Genomic DNA, 21,789 nt, shown 5'->3' with positions numbered 1-21,789 from the left:
CTGGTTCTTTTGTTATGTAACAGAGAAAATAACACTGTTACTTTCACTTTCTCCACACCATTCATGATTTTATAGATCTCTAGCATATCCCCCCTTTGTCTCTTTTCGAAGCTGAACTGTCCCAGTCTTTTTACATTCTTCTCATATGGAAGCCATTCCATACTCCTAATCATTTTTGTTGCCCTTCTCTGTACCTTTTCCAATTCTATCTTTTGTGATAGCTGTCCCTTTCCTTATGGTTCCCAGCATGCTGTTAGCTTTTTTGGCTGCTACTGCACAGTGAATGAATGTTTTCAGAGAATTATCCACAGTGAATCCAAGATCTCTTTCTTGAGTGTTAACAACTAATATAAATCCCATCATTTTGTATGTATAGTTGGAATTACGTTTTCCAATGTGCATTACTTTGCATTTATCAACATCAGACAAACCACTCCACTGCACACACTTTTCCCCCAAGGAAAGAATGAGAGAACAAACAAGTGACAGACATTAGTCATGTTGCTTAATCACTAACGAAAAGTGCTTAGATTCTACGGTAATGAGCATGGTGAGGCCTGGCTTCACATGTCAGTCTTTATTACTGAAGATCAGGAAGATGAGGTGATAAAAAGCAAATTAATTGTGCAGGTACTACTGATTTGGGAGGGCCATCAGGCTGTATCATGGGTGGGCAAACTTTTTGAACCGAGGGATAAGTTGGGGTTGCAAAATTGTATGGAGGGCTGAGTAGGTAAGGCTGTGCCTCCCCAAACAGCCTGTCCCCCACCCCCATCCGACCCCTCCCACTTCCCGCCCCCTGACTGCTCTGCTCAGAAACTCCAACCCATCCAACTCCCCCCTGCTCCTTGTGCCCTAACTGCCCCTTCCTCGGACTCCACCTCCTATCCAATCCCCCTGCTCCCAGTTCCCTGACTGCTCTGACCCCTATCCACACCCTCACCCCTTGACAGGCCCCCCAGGACCCCACTCCTATCCAACGCCCTGTTCCCCATCCCCTGACCCCTATCCACACCCCTGCCCCTGACAGGCCCCCCCAGACTCCCATGTTTACCCAACCTTCCCTCATCCCCTAACCACTCCCCAGAACTTCTGCCCCAACCAACCACCCCCTACCCCCTTACCATGCTCTCAGAACAGCATGTCTGGCAGCTGCGCTGCCTGGCCAGAGCCAGACATGCTGCCATGCTGCTCAGCTGCCGGCGTGGCTGTGGGGGCTAGCCTCCTCAGCTGGGAGCTCAAGGGCTGGGTAGGATGGTCCTGTGGGTTGGATGTGGCCCCCGGGCCATAGTTTGCCCACCTCTGGGCTATATGAAGTTTTTGCTGCTTTTCCACTAGCATCCAGGCTGGATGAATCCTACTCCATGGAGAGCTTTCTATTGGGCCTAAGGCATCCAAGAGAGGTAGCTGTCTCCCTGCTACATAGAAGCAAGGAGATATAGTCAGAGGCTCCCCTCTGTCTTAGAATAAAAAAATATTACAGAGTCTGTTAGTGGGAATAGCAAGAGAGACTGGAAGTGACAGCAGCCAACAAATTAGCAAGGAGTTTGCCATGTGATATGGCAGCGTAAATGCCAGTGCAGTGGAGAGCTATATCCATCAGGCCTGCTGATTTCATGGAGCAGGCGGGCAACTGCCCCTCTAATTCAGCACTGGGGAGCCTACAGCCTGAATGCTGGGTTCAGTTCTGGGCTCCTCAGGAGCAGGGAGCTAATTGGATATTTGTGTGGAGAGATTACAAGACTGCCCAGTTGAGCTAAGCAGTAACTGGTTCCCTGTCTCCAATACCCAGAGTGTGTAAACACCCAGGAGTCAGAGGGGTTATTAAATGGGGTGCCCTGAGGGCAGATGGGGTGGGATTAGTGTAAACACCCAGGAGCCAGAGGGGTTATTAAACCATAGGACTGGAAGGGACGGCAAGAGGTATTCTAGTCCGGTCCCCTGCACTTATGGCAGGACTAAGTGTTATCTTGACTATTCCTGACAGGTGTTTGTCTAACTTGCTCTTAAAAATCTCCAGTTACAGAGATTCCACAACCCCCCTAGGCAATTTATTCCAGTGCTTAACCACCCTGACAGTTACGAAGTTTTCCTAATATCCAACCTAAACCGCTCTTGCTGCAATTTAAGTCCATTGCTTCTTGTCCTATCCTCAGAGGTTAATGAGGACAATTTTTCTCCCTTCTCCTTGTAACAACCTTTTATGCACTTGAAAACTGTTATCATGTCCCCTCTCAGTCTTCTCTTTTCCAGACTAAACAAACCCAATTTTTTCAATTTTCCCTCATAGGTCGTGTTTTCTAGACCTTTAATAATTTTTGTTGCACTTCTCTGGACCTTCTCCAATTTGTCCACATCTTTCCTGAAACGTGGCACCCAGAACAGGACACAATACTCCAATTGATGCCTAATCAGCACAGAGCAGAGCAGAAGAATTACTTCTTGTGTCTTGCTTACAACACTCCTGCTAGTACATCCAAGGCTGCTGTTTGCTTTTTTTTGCAACACTGTTACAGTGTTGACTCAGATTTAACTTGTGGTCCACTATGACCCCCCAGATCCCTTTCTGCAGTACTCCTTCCTAGGAAGTCATTTCCCATTTTGTATATGTGTAACTGATTGTTCCTTCCTAAGTGCAGTACTTTGCATTTGTCCTTATTGAATTTCATCCTGTTTACTTCAGACCATTTCTCCAGTTTGTCCAGATCATTTTGAATTTTAATCCTATTCTCCAAATCACTTGCAACCCCTCCCAGCTTGGTGTCATCCACAAACTTTGTAAGTGCACTCTCTATGCCATTAGCTAAATAATTGATAAAGATATTGAACAGAACTGGACCCAGAACTGATACCTGTGGGACCCCACTCATTAAGCCCTTCCAGCCTGACTGTGAACCACTGATAACTACTCTCTGGGAATGGTTTTCCAACCAGTTCTGCACCCACCTTATAGTAGCTCCAACTAGGTTCCCTGCTTTGTTTATTAGAAGATCATTTGAGACAGCATCAAAAGCTTTATTGAAGTCAAGATATACCACATCTACCGCTTCCCCCCCACCTACAAGGCTTGTATTATCCTGTCAAAGAAAGCTATCAGATTGGTTTGACATTTGTTCTTGACAAATCCATCTGTTACTTAACACTCTATTTATTGTCTTCTAGACAATATTTAATAATGCTTAATTATTTGTGCCATTATCTTTCCTGGTACAGTTCCAGTTAAGTTGACTGGTCTGTAATTCCTCAGGTTGTCCTTATTTAGCTTATTTTATAGCTTGGCACTTACTTGCCATTTTCCTGTCTTCTAGAATCTCTCTCATCTTCCATGACTGTTCAAAGATAACCACTAATGGCTCAGATATCTCTGCAGTCAGCCCCTTGAGTATTCTAGGATACATTTCATCAGGCCCTGGTGACTTGAAGACATCTAACTTGTCTAAGTAATTTTTAACTTGTTCTTTCCCTCTTTTAGCCTCTGATCCTACCTCATTTTCACTGACATTCACTATGTTAAACGTCCAATCACCACCAACCTTCTTGGTGAAAACCAAAACGAAGACGTCATTAAGCACTTCTTCCATTTCCACATTTTCTGTTATTGTCTTTCTTCCCTCATTGAACAACAAGCGTACCCTGTCCTTGGTCTTTCTCTTGCTTCTAATGAATTTGTAGAATGTTTTCTTGTTCCCCTTTATGTCTCTGGCTAGTTTGATCTCGTTTTGTGCTTTGGCCTGTCTAATTCTGTCCCTACATACTTGTGTTATTTGTTTATATTCATCCTCTGTAATTTGACCTAGTTTCCAGTTTTTGTAGGACTCTTTTGGATTTTTATATCACTGAAGATTTCCTGGTTAAGCCAGGCTGGTCTCTTGCCATACTTCCTATCTTTCCTACGTAACGGGATACTTTACTCTTGTACCCTTAATAATATCTCTTTGAAAAACTGCCAACTGTCTTCAACTGTTTTTCCCCTTAGACTTGCTTCTCATGGGATCTTACCTACCAACTCCCTGAGTTTGCTAAAGTCTGCCTTCTTGAAATCCATTATCTTTATTGTGCTGTTCTCCCTCCTACCATTCCTTAGAATCATGAACTCTATCATTTCATGATCACTTTCACCCAAGCTGCCTTCCACTTTCAAATTCTCACTTCCTCCCCATTGGTCAAAATCAAATCTCTCCCCTAGTAGTTTTCTCCACCTTCTGAAATAAAAAATGGTCTCCAATACATTCCAAAACCTTATTGGATAATTTGTGCCCTGCTGTGTTATTTTCCCAATAGATGTCTAAGTAGCTGAAGTCCCCCGTCACCAAGTTCTCTGCTTTGGACAATTTTTTTAGCTCTTTAAAAAAAGCCTCATCCACCGCTTCTTCCTCGTTAGGTGGTCTGTAATATGACATTACCCTTGTTTGTTTATGCCTTTTAGTCTTACCCAGAGACGTTCAACAAGTCTGTCCCCTATTTCTATCTCCACCTCAGTCCAAGCCTCACCATTTTTAACACATAAAGCAACACGTCCTCCCTTTTTCCCCACCTGTCCTTCCTGAGCAGGCTGTACCCAGCCACACCAGTCATGCCTATTATCCTACCAGGTCTCTGGGCTATAAGAACTAGGGCAGCCTGAGGGCTGATCGGGTGGGAAGACCTTTCCCCAGCGAGTGAGATGGCCCGTCCAAAGCCTGCAATAGGGGCAAGGGATGGAAGTGGCTGAGGGGCCTTGGCAGGCTCCAGTCTCTTTCTGGAGGTTAAGGGGGCCCAGGGTGAGGCGCCGATCCTGGGACAGGCGATGGTCGGAGCCCGCTGCCGGCGCCGTGCAGGCTCCAGACGCAGGCCGGCCCCCAGCGTCAGGCAGCAGCGAGCCCGCCCCCCCCCGGGATTAAGCGCTCACATGCTCAGGGCCCCTCTGCGGGGCGAGCGCTCGTAGCTCCCTGTCCGTCTGCACCCGCGGGGAACGCCCTGGCCCGGCCCGCCGAGAGCGCCTCGCTCCCCGGGGGAGCAAAGAGCCCCGGGAGGTGCACGGGACACGCTGCTCGCCACCCCCCGGGGCAGAGCGCGGGTTCCCGCTCCGCGGGGCCGCAGCCGGCGCCTCCTCCCGAGCAGCAGCGCCCCCCAGCTCCTCCCCGCTCCGCAACCCCGGCCCCTCCCCCTGTTTCCGCTGGCAGCTGCCCGAGCCTAGAGCCGCGTCCCGCGGTGCCATCCCAGCTCCCCCAGGACCCGGCCCAGCTTCCCCCCCGGGACCCGGTGAGTCCAACGCCGGCGCTGCAGGGTGGGGAGCGCCTGGGAAAGTTGCGGGCACTTTCTGGCCTGAAAAGTTGGGGAGCGCAAAGCAAGGGGGAGACCCAGAGGGGGGTGGTGGGGGTGGTGGTCAGTGGGTGAGTTGGGGCAGGGTTAAGCAAGGGGGTGCAGGGCAGAAGCGGATGCAGTGGATAGGGTGGTGCAAGGGGGATACAAGGGACGTGGCTGGCAGGGAAGCTGCTGGGAGATCCCAGGAGAGCGGGGTGCAATAGGGGAGAGCCTAGGGGTGTTGTGAAGGGGGATGAGAGCTGCATGCGGGGGGCGGGGTGGGAACGGGGATGGGAGGTGGGTAGCGGCTGGTTGCCCCTCTGTACCATGCGGACAAAACAGCCTCTTCTTTTTTTCCATGCTGGTGTGTGTCTGATTCCCCCCGAGATAGAAAAGTTAGTGGCAAAAAGAGAAGGGACCAGCCCAACAATGGCTGTGTGTGCTGGGGCCTCTGTGAGCCAGGGGTTGAAGTGCTTAGGCTGTTCTGTAAACTCTCATGGTGATAATCTTATCCATTTTAAATTCCTTTGCCCTGAAAATAAGTGTGTTTGAAGCGAAACCCTATGCACTCAGTCTCTGTGGGAGGAGGTCTTGCTCTCTCTCCCCACAATGCTCCTGTATTACTGCAGCAGGGGGAGAGATGAGGAACTTCTGTGATGCTCAAGCACAGATCTGATCTAGGGAGCAGAGCGCTGTGTGGATGCGGAAAACAGAGGAGCTCCGGTAGCACAGGTTAGATTCTGGGGGTGGCACACAGGGAGTTAGAATCAGGGGTTCCCCTGTAATGCAGTAGCTCCTGTGGGAAATAGCATGCAGCTGGAGAGAGAATACTGCAGAAGAGGGCTGGCCTGATGATCATACTAACTGTTCTTGGCGTTCTTCTCTGTTTATTTAATGTTTGCTTCCATTTTTCCCTCACACTCAGAAGAAATGTTAAGAAACATTTCTTGTTGGATTTGGGGAAACTTGCTGTTAACTCGGCTCCTGCTGGGGCATGGGAGTTGTAGGAAGGCAGTCAGCTCCTAAGGGAGTTGGCTGTATTGGGGATGTGCATAGAAAAAGGGGTTCAGTGGGATAAGGATGGTGTGGGAGGGGGGAAGAGGTATATTTGTGGACTACAATTGCAATTAGGTTACTTAGCCCCTTTTATTAATGCTGTTGTGTATAGTCATAAGAAGGTATTTCTATGAACTTATGACTAAAGCACAGGACTCAGTGTCAGAACATCCGAATTCTCTCCCTAACTTTGCCCTGGACTTCCTGTGTGACTTTAGGTCAATCACTTATGGCTGGATTTGGAAAGATACTGAGTGCTCACAGCTGCCACCTACTTCAACAAGGAGTATGGATGCAGAGCAACTGTGAAAAATCATGCCACTAGCTCCCTCTCTGGCTACACCTGATCCTTACCTTCACAATTACCATTGGTAAAGCCTTCTTTGATGAAAGGTTTTATGTCAGGGTGGCAAACTTTTTGGCGTGAGGGCCACATGAGTTTCCAAAATTGTATGGAGGGCCGGTTAGGGAAGGCTATGCCTCCTCAAACAGTCAGGTGTGGCCTAGCCTGTGCCCCCTATCTGGCACCCCTGGAACTCCTGCTCCATCCAACCCCCCCCGCCCCGTTTCCTGTCCTCTGATGACCCCCAGGACCTCTGCCCCATCCATCTCCCCATCCCTGACTGCCCCCGGAACCCCTGCCCCGACTACCTCCTGCTGCCCCATCCAACCCCCCCTCTCCTTTCTGACTGCCTCTCTGGGAGCCCTGCCCCCATTCAACCCCCCTGTTCCCCTCCCTCTGACTGCCCTGACCTGCCCCCAAACTCACCTGCTTTCTATCCAACCCTCCTGCCCCCTTACTGTGCTGCCTGGAGCACCGCTGGCTGGTGACACTACAGCTGCGCTGCCCGGAGCACCAGAACAGGCAGCCGTGCTGCACGGCTGAAGCCAGCCATGCCACTGTGCAGCACAGAGCACCGGGTCAGGCTGTGGCTCTTCAGCTGCACTGCCCCACAGGAGCGTGCAGCCCCACCACCCAGAGCATTGTACTGGTGGCACAGTGAGCTGAGGCTGTGTGGGAGGGGAACAGCAATGAAAGGGCTGAGGGGCTAGCCTCCTGTGCCAGGAGCTCAGGAACGGGGTTGGTTGTGGCCCTTGGGCCATAGTTTGCTCACCTCGGTTTTATGTAAATACAAGCTGCTGCTGTTTTCGTATGTTTAGTTGCTATATTGAACCTTTTGAGGCCCTTCTCTGCAATCATATTGGGTAATACAAACAAGCTCTTTAGGTATGGATCACAAGGACAAATTTACAGTTCAAGACTTTTGAAGTAAATTAAAGTGATGCATGTCAACTTAAAAAAATCATGTTTTAAACAGACATTTCATTACCTGTGCTACTAATAGCACCACAGATTATTAAAAGAGAGAGAATTTAAAAACTAATGTACTTGTCATGGTTTTATGCTGCTTGTTTCCTTTTTGCATATTTCTTAGCTTGAATATTGCAAATTAATTGTCACATTAGCTTCTGCTTATAGATGCTTTCACTTTTGCAGTCTCAGTGCTGCAGTGTTTGGGTTCCAACAGTATAGGCAGAGTTTGTGGTGTGGGACTAGGGTTTTCACAGCAAATTCAACCTTTGCTGCAGATTGGTGTTCCAGTAGCCACACTTCCTTTTAAACAAACTATTTCTGGCCCTCGTGATTGCAGAGAAAACCTTATAAACATGAACAGAATGTAAGCAGCACAGCCACATCTGCCTTATTCAGACAACTTGAAACAATAGCTCAGAAGTGTGAAATGTCCCATTCATCTCAGTGAGGTGTTAACTCTGAAACCTACAATCAACATATCAATATTAACTTAGTTCACTGTTGATTATTGTAGCAGAAATACCCAGCGAGTGTGTTTATCCCACAATTTCCTACACTGTCCCCCTTGGTGCCAGAAGTGAAGTTATCTTTGCCTAGTTTCCAAATCCTTTAGTCTCCCCATGACAACTGTGATGGAGTTGTGCATTATCAATTTTAAAAAAAAATCGGCAGCACATTGAAAAATGGAAGTATTGGAACAGCATAGCTCGTAAGGAATTATTTTGGGGAAACTGTAAGACCTGTGTTACACAGGAGGTCAGACTACATGATCGCATTGGTCCCTTTTGGCTTAGGAATCTGTGAATCTATGAAAACAGCACTGAAAGTGCTGCACTGATTATGATTCAATTTCATATTTAATTCAGTAAAACCGCCATTTTAAAATTTATTTGAAGCTGCAGCAGAGTTTCCACCAGAGCACCACAGAAGCTAGGGACCTGGCCTCAGAGTATAGCTTCTGGGCCTTGCTATGGCGTCCAGGAGGCCTGGACTGTAGGGGATTGCTTGTATAAAAACAATTGTAGAAACCTTTATGTCTGACTTGGGTTTTACAAAATCTCATATTTGTCTAGTTTCACAGTTGGACTAGTTTAAGTTAAGTGTCCCATTAACTTTCTGTATTGCAAGAATGTCCTTAGATTTATTGTTCTGTGAAAAGAACAGAGGTACTTGTGTCTGATCAACCAAAACCAAGTGTGGGGTGGATATAGTGGTTTTGAGTGTTATAACTAAGACACAAGAGCTGGCACTTCAGTTTATTGATATAGTGCTAATATTGTTAATAAGAGGGTTTCACAAAAATATCTCCATTTAACCTGTGATAAATCCTGAGTTAGAGTGCATATGCTGGCTGAGAGAGGTGAGAGACTGAGGAATATCTTCATTTGTTTTTGCATTTGAACAAACTAACTTCTTTTAGTCAGATCCAATGTAGGAAGCAGCAACATGGGGCAAGGAAACTTAGCTTAAATGCCTTTTCTGGAGGTGTTTATATTCTCTTACTCAACGCTTCAGTACAGAGCATATAGACAGTATAATATGGTGTTTAGTTCTTGAAGTGGGTGGTGGTAGAAGTGAAGACTTTGATGCTGGGGGGAATATCTGCTGTGAATTTTTCTTTAATACATGTCATAAGCAACCTAGTCCATCCCAAAGGTGAAAGTTTACTTGTTCTGAAGAGGTAATCTCAGGAAAGGCTGGTTTAGCAGAATCCAGAAGGATGACTGCATCAGAGAAGGGGGAATTGTCCCATCCTTCTTTCAGCACATCTCGGCTTTCTCCCTGGAATCCCCTTGTGAGGAGTGTTCCAACTTCAGTTTTATAAGAACTAAAATCGTCACTTGGAAGAAATACAGATTTGTTCCTTAGTCTGAGATTTTCTCTTCTAATACTACTGGATGAAAAAGTATAGGTATGCATTCTTGGTGCAGGAAAGGGCAGTCAACTCCTCACTCCCATTTGCACTCCCCAGCAGACTGTGTCCTGAAACCTTCCGTCCAAGTCCCCCTCTGGCTCTCCCACTGGATTTTCCTGTTCTTTCAGAATAAAATCTTCGTGCTGCTTTACAATCAGTTCCTTAGTGGAGGGCTGTCATACTAGGAGAAACTTTAAAACTGCACTTGATCATCTTGCTGTACTTCTGAGACGCACTTTCTGCAGTGTGTACGCAATAAGGCAGAGCACTCTGGTCTCTCTTGAGCAGAGGGTTAATTCTAGCTCATCAACTCCTTCTCCTGGCACAGGTGTTTATGGGAAGGTCATAGAGCAGGGGTAGTCAATTGTTTTCTGTCAAGGTCCAAATTTCTTGGTCAAGGTTTAGCCAAGGTCCAGATGTCAGAAAAACAACAACAAAAAAAGTAAATAAAAAGATTTTGGGGGCTGTTCAAAAGTGTCTGGCGGTCCAGATTTGGCTGCAGTCAGCCTATTGACTACTCTTGTCAGAGTGTCTGTCCGGGTGCTACTTTGGAAGATTTGGCTCTGCATTTGGTAGGAATTGGTCTGAAAGCAACCCAAAGTTTAGAGAATACTTGTGTGACCAGGGTTCCAGGTGAGCCACACTGAGGTTATAAAACTGCAAAGCTTGTGGATATTCTAATACCAAGCCAATGCAAAACAGTTTCTACGCTACCTTACTGGTTGCACAGAAACCAAAACATAGTTCCCTTATAGTAACTCAGCGTTGGGCTTCCTCCCAGATACCCAAGTCCAACATGATGATTACTGAAAGTCTTATTCATCATATAAGAAAGTTCTACCAATCCTAAAAGATCAGACACATTGCCTCCCAAGTTAATGAATATTTAAGATTTTATCTAAATACATGTTTACAGCCAATTCTTATTAACTAAACTAAAATTTATTAGAAAAGAGTGTGTGTATTGGTTAAAAGACCAGTATACCTACAGACACGAGTACAGTTCTGAGATCAGTTTCATAGTAGAGATGGTGAGCTTTGTAGCTGTAAAGAGTTCTTTCAGAATTAGTCCAGTGTTCATTTGTATAGTCCAGTGTCCATGTTCAGGGTGACCTAGGTGGGTCTGAAGAACTCAAGCTTCCCCTGTATAAAGCATCAGGCTTATCTGAAATAAAAAGGATCAGCACCAGAGAGACCTTTATACAGTTCCAGGTCTTCTCTTGACAGCAAGGAGTCCTTAGGTGAGCAACAGGCAATCATCCTTTGAAGTAGACCTATTTCCTAAGCATCAGTGGTAATTAGCTACACAGATTAACAAAAGGCAATTGCCTGTTTTTCACCATTCACAGGTAATTTGCTATATGTTTCAAAAGAGAGATCAATACTGTGATATCACTATTTAAATTTTATGATCTCTGAATTAGCAGAATACAGCATAGACAGGAACTGTTCGATTACATTGTTAGCTTCTAACTATATATATAGGCATATCTCTCTCTCTCTCTCTCTCATATAGAGCTGGACCCTGAAGGGTCGTTGAGTCCAGCCCCCTGCCTTCACTAGCAGGACCAAGTACTGATTTTGCCCCAGGTCCCTAAGTGGCCCCCTCAAGGATTGAGCTCACAACCCTGGGTTTAGCAGGCCAATGCTCAAACCACTGAGCTATCACTCCCCTCTGAATATATATGTAAACACACAAAACCACAAACATTATCTACCAATATGTCCCTAAAGATTGAATTTGGGTCATTTATCCTGCAGGATTCTTAACCCTTTCTGGCCATGTGTCACAACTTGTTTTTAGGGTATGTTAAACAAATTTTTCTGATGTTCCAAACACTTGAGCCCATCAATAAAAAATCTTGAGGAGTAGATCTTGATGACTTAGTCAGACTCTAGTCCCTGTAGTAAGATGCACACAGGCAGACACTTGAACCCAGGCAGAGCTCCCCTATCTATAAACAAACTGGAACTGATTCCACTGTCTTTTTCTCTAATCTGAAGGAAATGCAGAAAGCAAATATTGGACATAGATCGTGACAAATGAACTGGATTTTTAAAATTCTGTTACATCTAAGGTGCTATGTTCAATATCTGAAATATTTGTTTTACAACATGAAAACTTTGTTATATTGTGCCTATGCATAATACTTCTGCCTTAGGTCCCCTAAATGTGAATATAAATTAAAGAAACTGTCTTTGCAACAGTAGCAATGGAAAGATCTCTCTTTGTTAGATGAAGTATGTGAAGGGTGTAAACAGGAGGCAGGGGTATTATTTAGTGAGATACATGGGTTTTATAACTAAGATCAAGAAGAAGCTATTAAGAAAGGGAAAATTTAGCCTGAACATCAGAAGAAACTTCCTGACAGTGAGATGTAGTAGGCCAGTGGTTCTCAGACTTTTGTACTGGTGACCCCTTTCACATAGCAAGCCTCTGAGTGTGACCCCCCCCTTATACATTAAAAACATTTTTTAAATATATTTAACATGTGATAGACCCAGGCCAGTTGGGTACAGCAGAAGGCAGATATACTGGCCACTGAATTATCAGTTTTCTGTTCCCTGACTGACCAGAGCGGGGGCTGCTCCAGATTAATGAGAACACCTGACTCCAATTAACCTGCAAAGAGTCAGGTGAGGCCATTAAGCTAATGTGACCACCTGACTCTAATTAAGGCCCTGCTGATACTATAAAAAGGGCTCACTCTGCTCAGGCACAGGAGAGCAAGTGTGGTTGAAGGGCTGGTTAATGAAAATACCCTCAAACATTGTTAAGGGAGCCCTCAGGTAAGGGAGAAGTAGGAGAATTGTGGGGAAGTCGCCCAGGGAAATGTAGCAACTCTGACAGTGAAAGGTTGGCTGCCAACAGCTGCTACCATTAGGGTCTGTGGGCTGGAACCTAGAGTGGAGGGTGGGCCTGGGTTCCCCCCAACCCACCATCACAAGAATATCTCCTGGGAGGGGAAGTCAGGCCCCTGTCAGGACAGGAGGCTAAACTGTTCTGAAATAAGCCCCCAGGGACAACAGAGACTAGGAGTTCTCTCACCAACCTCCTTGCTGGCCAATGATGAAAGGGGCTCAGTAGACTGTAACCCTGGCCCTAGAGAGAGAAGGGCTACGTGGAGGGTCACAGTGAGCCATAAACCGCCTAGAAGCGCAGGACTCATGGGGGCAAGGTCAGAGCTCTGCCACAAACACCATTATAAATGCTGGAGACAAAGCAGGGGTTGGGGTGGAGGCTGACAGCTTGTGACCCCCGCCCCCCCATGTAATAACCTCACAACCTCCTGAGGGGTCCCGCCACCCACTTTGAGAACCCCTGTAGTAGGCTGTCATCTGGTCTCCCAAGGGAAGGTTAGTAGCCCCATTGTTCAGAACTCTGAAAGCTAGATAGAGAAACACTAGGACATATACTAGAATGATCCTGCATTGTTCTAAAGGAGATGAGATGAACAAGATGATTAACTCTTATGATTCTTTAAAAGGGGGGAAAAAAAAGCATGAAGCTTAGTATTTCTGTTCAGTTATCTGATATACTTTACAATGATAACATTGCAGCAATAGTGTCTGTTAAAAGGCCTGTCATGTTGGTTTTTAAGAACCACAATAGGAATGTTTGCATGATGTATTTTAAATTCCTTTGAAAGGATTTTTTTCCCTTCTGGATGTAAAGGGTTTCCCTGAAGCATTTGTAGCTGAAAGCGTACAGCACTGGATTGTTGTCTGGCACTTCTGAAGGTGGAAGTGACTAATAGCTGGGGAGTCTGCTTTCATTGTCCATGCTGAGAAAAATACAAAAAGGAAACCAAGAGCATTAAATATCGAAAAATAAATTGCATTTCTCAGGCCTGCCCATACAGTTTTTTGTACTAATTTAACTATGTCAATTGGGGGGTGTGTGTGATTTTTATACTGATGCTGTTAAAGCAGTTACAGTGCCCTGGTGTGGGTGCAGATTTATCACTATCCTTATCAAGGTCCCTATGCTGACCTAGTTTATTTCCCTGATGAGCTATATTTAGCAGCAGCATCTTTGTACAGGTATAACTGCATCCACCCTAGAGGGTTGCACTACTTTAACAGTATGTTTCTAATCTAAACCAATATATTTAAAGCAGTATACAAAATGTGTGTAGACCATCCTTAAAATTCTCTGACTTCTAATAACCCAAGCGCCCGGTCCTTTTGAAATTTAATACTGAACATTGTCTCTTTCATGGTACTGTTCATGGCAATGAACACTATTTATAGTATTATTTGTAGGATCACCCTAAATTGGTGTTAAACACAGGCAAAGAAGCTTTTTAGGATGACTGTGACGAGGGAAGCCGGGGCTCAACCCTCCCTGTGGAGGAGGGGAGCCACACTGGCCTCGTCCTGTTCTCACCGGGTCCTGTCCCTCGGGTCCGTGGTCCACTGTCTGGGCGTTCGGTCCCTGTGGAGTGGACTGGGACACGGCAAAGTCAGTGGGGGGGCCCGCCTTGGATACAGGCGGGCACCAACACAGTTCCCTAGGTCCGGCCCTTCGGGGCAGAGCCGCAAACAGTCCGAGAGCTCTGGCCCTTCGGGGCAGGGCAGAGCCGCAAACAGTCCGAGAGCTCTGGCCCTTCGGGGCAGGGCAGCAGCCGCAAACGATCCGAGAGCTGTGGGGGCGAAGGGGGATACTGCCACCCGGCTACGGTGGCAGGGGGAACGCAGGCCCACCCACTCCTCTGCGTTCCAGCCCGGGGCCCTATCGCGCTGTCGCCGCTAGTAGCTGTCAGTGGGGATCCAGCCCGAAACACACTGACAGTGATCGGGGGGGATCCTAACGAAACACACTGACGCACGATCAGTGGGATCCTGACCGGACACGCAACGGTCATCGGTCGGGGCCTTCTGCGGCTTGACTGTGGTCAGCGCCCCCGGGCTACTTTCCATCCCCCTTCGCTCCCTTACTGGTCGCGCGGGTCGTCTCCGTCATGGGTTCCTCCAGTCCGGTAGGTAGATCACGGGGTACTTCTGGGTAGCTGGGCCAGGTCCGGTCCGAAAGTTCCTCCAAGCCGTAGTTTGGGTGGGGTAGCGGTGGTAGATCCCGCAGCTCAGGGTTGTGGTTGCTGCGGGTCCGGTTCCGGCAAGGCCTGGTCCCTGTCTCGGAGCTCGGCAGCCTCCCAGCGACGAGGGTCGGCCGCACGTCTGCTCTCGCCGGCTGCTGAGCTCCAACTGAGACCGGCGCCCTGCTTTTATACTTCCGGGTCGCGCCTGACCCTTGAGGGGCGGGGCTTCTGACCGGAAGTTCCGCCTGGGGGAAGATTGAACGGGGCTCAACCCTCCGTGAGGAGAGGGGAGCCACAGCGCCTCGCTACATCCCCCCCCCTCAAGTCCGGTTCCTTCGACGGGACCGGGCGGTTCCATCTCTTCGAGGCGGAGAAGAAGTCCGCGTTGGCATGCGTCCTTGCGGCATTGCCGGATGGTGAAGGCATAGGGTGCAAGGCCAAGTACCAACGCATGATGCGGAGCGCGTTATGTCTTTCATCCTCATGAGCCACTGGGGGGGGCGTGATCCATGACCAGGGTGAACGGGCCGCCGAGAAGACAGAAAACCGCAGAGCCTCGCAGGCCCATTTGACGGCGAGGGCCTCCTTTTCCACGGTGGCGTAGTTCGCTCCTGGGAACAGCTTCTGGTCATATAGAGGACGGGATGGTCTCCTCGTCTGCCTTCCTGCGAGAGGACCGTCCCAGGCCACTTTAGACGCATCCGTCTGGAGGATGAAGGTGTTTCTTGAAGTCGGGACTGTAAAAAGAACCGGCTCTTGGCATAGACAGTTGCGGAGCGTGTTGAAAGCGCTTCACAGTCCTGGGTCAGCGCACGCTCCGGGGACTGTTCTTAGTCAGCAGCCCAGTTAGACGGGTGCTGCTATCGAAGCAAATGGGGATGAATCTCCGGTAATAAGCCGACGAGCCTTAGGAAGCGCCGCACCTGTCGCTTGTGTTGTTGGGGCGGGGCATTCCGCCAGGCTTGAACCTTCCACGAGGGGCTTTATCTGTCCCCACCCGATGGATACACGAGGTAGTTGGTCTCCTCCCAGGCGATGCGGCCACTTTTTTGGGGCTGGCGGTTAAGCCCCGCTTCCTGGAGTCCCGTAGGACCACCGCTACCTGCTGCAGTTGTGTCCAGCAACGTCTGTGATCACTACATCGTCTAGGTAGGCGGGCCGCGTACTTCTTGGTGTGGTCGTAGGACGGGTCATCAGCCGCTGAAAGGTCGCGGGGGCGCGTGGGAGCCGAAGGGCATCCGAGTAAAATGATAGAGCCGGACGGGGTAGCAAAGGCTGTTCTCTTTGGCCGCCTCCTCGAGGGGGATCTGCCAATACCTTTGCTAAGGTCTAGTGTCGTAATATTCGGGCTTCTCCTAAGCGGCCGAGTAGTTCGTCGATCCGGGGCATCGGGTATGCGTCAAAGCGGGAGATCGCATTAACTTTGCGAAAATCAATGCAAAAATGCGCGAGCCGTCCGGCTTAGGGACCAGCACCACTGGACTGCGCCATTCGCCTGCGGGACGCTCGATGACCCCAAGGCTACATTGCCCTTACCTCCTCCTAACCTCTGGGCATCCGGTATGGGATGGGTCGGGTCGTATCCCGGATGAACCTTTCCAGGTTCAGTGTGGATTGGATGGGAAGCGGCGGCCCGTTGCAACCTGGCCAGTGCGTAAGGTCCTCCGAAGGGACTGCACCAGGGCCTCGGCTTTTGCGTTGCTCCTCCGTCAGGACGCTTCCCAGGCCGGTTCCGCTCCCTCTTCACCAGGCCTGCTTCCGGACCAATTCCAGTTCCGGCGGGCATGGGTCAATCAGGAGGCCCTCCGGTCTCCAGGGCTTCAGCAGATTGATGTGGTAGATCTGTTTTTCCTTGCGGTGGCCCGGCTGGCGAATCTCATAATTGACGGGTCCCACCTTCTGGAGCACCTGTGTAGGGGCCCTGCCAGCGGGCCAACAATTTGGATTCGCTGGAGGGGAGGAGCAGGAGGACCCGGTCCTGGGGGCGAATTCTCTCTCTCGCGTCGCTGATTGTAGTTCCGCTCCTGCCTCTCCTGGGCCGTTTTGAGGTTCTTCTTGGCCAGCGTCCCGCCTGTGTCAAGTGTTTCCCGCAATTGGAGCACATACTGGAGAAGCCCCTGGACGGGGAGGGCGACTGCTCCCAAGCCTCCTGATCAAATGCAGGAGACCCCTCGGCCTCGACCGTATAGCAGTTCAAAAGGAGAGAACTTGGTGAGCTGTGGGACTTCCCGGATGGCAAAGAGTAATGGTGGGAGGAGTTGGTCCCAGTGCCGCAGATCTACCGGGGAAACCGTCTCAGCATACTTTTGAGAGTCCGGTTAAAGCGCTCCACTAACCGTCTGTCTGAGGGTGGTAGACGAGGTGTGGAGGTACTGCACCCAGGAGGCGACAGACCTGGTTCAGGAGGCGGGATGTGAAGCTCGTGCCCTGGTCGTCAGAATTTCCCGGGCAGTCCACGCGGGAGAACACTTTCACCAACTCACCCGCGATGGTCCGAGCCGTGATACTCCGCAGTGGGATGGCCTCCGGGAATCGGGTGGCATAGTCGATTAAGACCAGGACATACTGGAATCCCGCTGTACTCCGTGCAGCGGACCCACAGGTCCATGGCGACTCGCTCGAACGGCGTGTCGATCAGGGGCATTGGGACTGCGGTGCCTTGGGTGTCTGGTCGGGGCGGCCAGTTGACAACCCGGACAGGAGCTGCAATACCTCTGTACATCCCGTCCATCCCTGGCCAGTAGAAGCGAGCCCGAATCCTTGCTAGGGTCTTTTCCTGTCCCAGGTGGCCTGCCGCTGGTACGTGTGGGCTAAGCTCAATACGGCCCGGCGGTGGCAGCGGGGCACGAGAAGGGGCTCATCGTTCTTGTGTCGCGGGGTCCCGCTCGACCGGTACATCGGTCCCGGCGAGTTCGAAGTGTGGCCATTGTGTAGCCCGGGCCGCGTCTATGACCGACCGTCTATGGCTGCGAGTTGCTCATAGGCCTGGCGGAGCGTAGGGGTCCCGCTGATCCCGCAAAAGTCGGTGTCGAAGCGGGCCTCGGGGGGTCCCGTTCCGTCGGGGCTCTTCTCTTGAAGTTCCTGCTCCGGTTCTCAGGCCCCTCTTTGTCTGCTCCAGGGGCTCTGGGCGGGTGGCCGCTAGGGGCCGGAATGGAGTGGAGGAGCCCCTGGAAGGCAGGCCGTCCCGACCCAAGAATGACCGGGTAGGCCAAACGGGGTGCCACCCCGACCACAAGCGACCGGGTGAGGCCGTTGACAGTGAGCCGGGCCAGTGCACTTGGATACGGGCGAATGTCCCCATGAATACACTGGAGGTGGATGGAGCGAGGTCAGGATCGATGGGGGGGCTCAGGTCCGACAACCAACGTTTGCCCGCAACCGGAGTCGACCGGGCCGTCGTGGTACGATCCCCACGACCACCGGATCGTGAGCTTCGGGGGCTGGAATCGTCTAGGCCCGGCTTCCCCGGTATATACCTGCCCATAGTCGCACTCCATTTGTGGGCAGTCCCGTCGGAGGTGACCGGCCCTCCCGCATCCGAAACGGGCCCGACGTCCGAGTGCCCGCGCCGAGGGCTCCGGTGGGCGCTGATGGGCAGGAAGGGAAGTACCTGGTGCGGTGAGGTTCCGCCCGTTGGACCCGCGGGACGGTCGGAGGCGCGCCCCTGGCCCGACTCGTAGATCCAGTGGTAGCGGCTCCTCTCTCCCCCCTGGGGTTGGTGGGTCCGGGGGTCGCAGCCCGGATGATGGGGCCGCCGGGGCTTCTGTGCAAGGAAGTCCTCCATCGCCGAGACCGCCGTCCCCCAAGGTTGCCGGCCGATGGCGGAGGACCCAGGTTCGTCCTCGGGGGGTAGATCTGTGGTGAACTGCTTCGAGGACCATTGCTCTGTCACTTCCCTCCGCGTGCGGGCCTCCGGGTGCAGCCACGTCGGCAAGCCTCTTTCAGGCTCTGGGCAACCTCGGGGCCGGCGCCTGATGGGTACGTCTGGCCCGGACCGTTGCCGGAACTCTCAGCGCTAAGTCCAAGGCGTCTAGATGGGTGCCTTCACCCGCTCGTAGTACCGTCGCCGGCATCCTCCTTGGCTAGCCCCGATAGGCAAGCTGGCGGGCCCGTTAGGTACGGGCCAGCAGGGTAGACCAGTGGTTCTCGGGCCACCGCGGCGACCAGGCCAACCGTTCAAAGGTGGTGAGGAAGGCCTTCGGGTCGTCCCCCGGGCCCATTTTGGTCAGGCGTAGAGGCGCCGGGGCCGGGGACCCCAGCGTCATCTCACGGCTCCAGGGCGGGTCGGGCGGCCGCCCCGAGAAGTGTCTTTAGTTGTCCCCCGAGTTGCTGGAGAAGTTGTTGCTGCTGTGCTGCTGCGCCCATCTGAGCAGCGTGTTGCTGTTGTTGCTGCTGCAGGAAAGTGGCATCCCGCTGCTCTGTTGCTCACGCCGCGATCTGTTGTTGTTGTTGCTGTCGCAGCTGCGCCGCTGCTGCCGCTCCTGGCTTTCGGCCAGCAATGGACAACCGTTCCAGATCATGCGCAGTTCAGGAGGAGCGCTGCCTGTCTTAGCGCCCCCTACCGGCCCCTTGCTCACAGGGGCTAGGGGTTCGTGCGACTCCCCACTTCTGGTACCAGTTGTGACGAGGGGAAAGCCGGGGCTCAACCCTCCTGTGGAGGAGGGGAGCCACACTGGCCTCGTCCTGTTTTTCACCGGGTCCTGTCCCTCGGGTCCACGGTCCACTGTCTGGGCGTTCGTCCCTGTGGAGTGGACTGGGAACGGCAAGTCAGTGGGGGGGCCCGCCTTGGATACAGGCGGGCCACCAACACGTTCCTAGGCTCTGGCCTCTTGGGGCAGGGCAGAGCCACAACCAGTCAGAGGGCTCTGCCCTTTGGGGCAGGGCGGAGCAACAACTAGTCAGAGGTCTCTGGCCTTTGGAGGGCGAGCAAACAACCAGTCAGAGGGCTCTGGCCCTTTGGGCAGGCGGAGCAACAACCAGTCAGAGGGCTCTGGCCTTTGGGGCAGGGCAGAGGCAGAAACAGTCCAGAGAGCTGTGGGGGCGAAGGGGATACTGCCACCCGGCTACGGTGGCAGGGGGAACGCAGGCCCACCCATCCTCTGCGTTCCAGCCCGGGCCCTAATAGCGGCTGTCGCCGTAGTAGCGGTCAGTGGGGATCCAGCCCGAAACAACACTGACAGTGATCGGGGGGATCCTACCGAAACACACTGACAGCACGATCAGTGGGGATCCTGACCGACACGCACGTCATCGGCTCCGGCGCGTCTTCTGCGGCTTGACTGTGGTCAGCCGCCCGGGTACTTTCCATCCCCCTTCGCTCCTACCTGGTCCCCGGTCGTCTACTCATGGGTTCCTCCCAGTCCGGCTAGGTAGATCCGGGGGGTACTTCTGGGTAGCTGGGCCAGGTTCGGTCTGAAAGTTCCTCCAAGCCGTAGTTGGGGCGGGTAGCGTGGTAGATCCGCAGTCAGGGTCGTGGTTGCTGCGGGTCGGTTCCGGCAAGGCCTGGGTCCTGTCTCGGAGCTCGGCAGCCTGCCAGCGACGAGGGTCGGCCGGCACGTCTGCTCACGCCGGCTGCTGAGCTCCAAACTGAGGCGGCGCCCGGCTTTTATACTTCCGGGTGCGCGCGCTGACCCTTTGAGGGGGCGGGCTTCTGCCGGAAGTTCCGCCCTGGGGGAAATGGACGGGCTCAACCCTCTGTGAAGGAGGGAGCCACACCGCCTCGCTACATGCTTTTTTTTTTTAACCTTTAAAATTGGGGAAAGTAATGGAGAATGCCTTTGAAACTCCTGTTTTGGTTATAACGTCACCATTTTCATCAAAGTTTTTCATATTAAGTTTGAGACAAGGATGGCTGTGACTTGTTTTAAATTTTTAAGTATTACGCTTTTCTTGCATTCACTTGTCTCAAAGCCAGCTTCATAATTCTTACTTCATACTGAAAACGTAGCTCCATGTAAGTGAGGAACAATTGTTTTTCCCTGTTTCGAAGAAACTGGGATTTTGAGTATTACTATAACTGACATTATGAAGTGGGAACTGGTGTGCTAATAATCGTACATGGTCATTTACTTATGAGTCAACACAGAAGAATTATTGTATGTATTTGAGAGCACTTGCAAAAAATTCTGTCGAGTCTGGGATACTTCTCTGATGGAGTTGTGTCGACTAGGAAATTATTCAGATAACGTTTATTTAAAATAAAACCACATTTTTAGCCTGTAGGATAGCAAAGATAACCCCAAATATAAATAGTTTAACTGATGCAGTATCTTATTGCTAAGTCGCTCACATGCAGTTCTTGTGCCTCCACTGCCTCCCCAAGCTTTGCCAAGCCGCCTCTGTGTGGAATTAGAAAATGGGTGGACTATTGCCAGAAGGGTGGAATAGACTCAGACTTAAGGCAGAAAGGCCATCGTGGTCATCTGTCTGACCTACTGCACATTGCAGGCCACAGAACTTCGCCCACCCACTCCTGCAATAGACCTCTAATCTCTAGCTGAGTTACTGAAGTCTTCAAATCATGGCTTAAAGCAATGGTTCAAAACTATTTACCTTGTGCTTATGCAGGTCTCTATGTGTTATGTGGGCCACATCCGCACAATACACATGGGCCATGTTGTGTGCTGATTGGTCACGGATTGAGAACCACTGGTTTAAAGACTTCAAGTTACATAAAATCCACACTAGTTTAAACCTGCAAGTGACCGTGGCCCATGCTGCAGAGGAAGGTGAAAATCCCCAGGCTTCACCAGTCTGACCCCGGTGAAATCCTTCCAACCTCAAATATGATGATCAGTTAGATCCTGAGCATGTGACAGACCTACCGGCTAGACACCTGAGAGAGAATTCTCTGTAGTAACTTCAGAGCCGCCCTCCTTCTAGTGTCCTGTTGCACAGCTGTTGGGGATTGCTATTGGCAGTCACCTATGAGTCACATCCTATCATAGGCAGTCTTGTCATTCATCCCTTCCTAACTTATTAAGCTCAGGTCTTAAAGCCAGTTAGGTTTTTTGTCCCCACTGCTCCGTTTGGAAGGCTGTTCCAGAACTTCACTCATCTGATGTTAGAAACCTTTAATTTGAACTAGACTTTTGATGGCGCAGTGTGTATCCGATTGTTCTGGTTGTGCGGGATAGCCGAGTCCTTAGTTAGATAGACTCCTTCCGCGTCATCTCGTCTCT

The 21,789-nt window shown here is 50.7% G+C and overlaps 1 protein-coding gene across 2 annotated transcripts in view; it reads left to right on the top strand.

Moving 5' to 3' along the window:
- The first annotated feature begins 5,140 nt into the window (after positions 1-5,140).
- TSPAN9 (tetraspanin 9) overlaps positions 5,141-21,789 on the top strand; it is a 286,567-nt gene continuing 269,918 nt past the window's right edge. For both annotated transcript variants that reach the window (XM_075070859.1, XM_075070858.1), the window contains exon 1: positions 5,141-5,241. The gene's annotated coding sequence lies outside the window, so the exon portion shown is untranslated. The remainder of the gene's footprint in view (positions 5,242-21,789) is intronic.

This window comes from Chelonoidis abingdonii, chromosome 1 (genome assembly GCF_003597395.2).
Source record: "Chelonoidis abingdonii isolate Lonesome George chromosome 1, CheloAbing_2.0, whole genome shotgun sequence".
NCBI lineage: Eukaryota > Metazoa > Chordata > Testudines > Testudinidae > Chelonoidis > Chelonoidis abingdonii.
The sequence above is the reverse complement of the archived record's forward strand: the minus strand, read 5'-3'. Positions and strand labels throughout refer to the sequence as shown.